This window comes from Petaurus breviceps, unplaced genomic scaffold, assembly GCF_028583685.1.
Source record: "Petaurus breviceps papuanus isolate PSGF00001 unplaced genomic scaffold, PetGlider_PUasm1.0 551, whole genome shotgun sequence".
NCBI lineage: Eukaryota > Metazoa > Chordata > Mammalia > Diprotodontia > Petauridae > Petaurus > Petaurus breviceps.
The window spans coordinates 18243196-18244850 of NW_027186372.1; the positions used below are offsets into that span (position 1 = coordinate 18243196).

The 1655-nt window shown below is 39.0% G+C and overlaps 1 pseudogene; it reads left to right on the top strand.

Annotated features, from left to right (window-relative positions):
• Positions 1–848: 848 nt before the first annotated feature.
• On the top strand, positions 849–1362 carry LOC138172527 (large ribosomal subunit protein uL23-like; annotated as a pseudogene).
• Positions 1363–1655: the final 293 nt, after the last annotated feature.

A 1655-nucleotide genomic window follows, 5' to 3' on the forward strand; every position in this document is an offset into this window, starting at 1 on the left:
AATTACAGATAAAATTATGTCCCATTGAAAATAGAGGAATTTTATCAGCCATTATTAAATATGTATATATTTCCAGAAATGACAGGCATTGTCATCTTGGGGTACATGTCACAAGAGGGAGTTAATGATGGGGAAAAGAGAACATTTTCACTCCATAAGTTGTGGACTTTAGAAAAAGATTGAGTAATCAGTGAGAAAGAGAACAGAAAACTGAATGACATAAAACTAAAGTCCCATTACAAAGTCATGTTCAGTGGGGATAGAGTCCTGTGCGACATATCACCCAAACATACTCTACTTCATAGACTAGAGAAGGTGAAACTGCTCTGTGCCAGAAATAAGGTTAATTATATTTTTGTGTATCTCTATAGAGAAGTGTTAATACAACATACACTGGGACATAAAGGGCTTTAATTATAATTCATTTAGCAAAGACTTGGTTATCACTACATTACATTTTACTACAAAGTAATGTTCTTTCAAAATGCTGGTATGCCATTAGGGATGATGATATATTTCTTGGAGGAAGTTCATAGCCTAATCCCAAAAGGACCTTCACTTGAGACAAAAACAAGACAACCCAAAATTCTCTTAAAACACTTTCATTTATAAAAAAGAGAGCTTGTGATTTAGAACTAAGGAAACTTAGACTTTGAAGAGATCTCTGGATTCTAGTCTGACTTTTTAGCCCAAGTAATAATCTACTTGAAAATATCCCAGATAAGTGCTTACCAAGATTCTACTTGAATACTTACAGAAAACAATCAAACACCTAAGTATCTCAGAAGGAAAACTATTACATTGCGGGGATATTTGGGTTTTATATAAGAAATAACTTCCTAGCCCTTCCCCCAACATGGCACCGAAGGCGAAGAAGGAAGCTGTTGTCCCCCCCAAGACAGAAGCCAAGTCCAAGGCCTTGAAGGCCAAGAAGGCAGTGCTGAAGGGTGTCCATAGCCACAAAAAGAAGAAGATCCAAACATCCCCCACCCTCCGGCGACTCAAGACACTGAGACTTCGAAGGCAGCCCAAATACCCTTGGAAGAGTGCCCTTCGCAGAAACAAGTTTGATCACTATGCCATCATTAAGTTTCCCTTGACCACCGAGTCTGCTATGAAGAAGATTGAAGACAACAACACCCTGGTCTTCATTGTGGACATCAAGGCCAACAAGCATCAGATCAAAGCAGGCCGTAAAGAAGCTGTATGACATCGACGTGGCCAAGGTCAACACACTGATCCGGCCTGATGGAGAGAAGAAGGCCTATGTCCATCTTGCTCCAGACTATGATGCTTTAGATGTTGCCAACAAAATTGGAATCATCTAACTTGCTGTGTCCCCATTCCACCTACGATAAAAATAAAGTTCTCCAGAATATTAAAAAAAAAAGAAATAACTTCCTAAAAAAATTAAAATATCAGTGGTTTTCTGGACACCTTGCTCTCTTCCAACATAATCTGCAACCCAATGACACTGATCTTCCTGTTCCTCATAGATGACAATACTACGCCGAGGCATTTTCACAAGGTATCTCTCATGCCTGGAATTCTCTCCCTCATTTCTATTTCCTGACTTCCCTAATTCCTTCAAGTACCAGCTAAAGTTCCATTTCGTAGAAGAAGCCTTTCATGGTCTTCCTTAATCTTAGTACGAT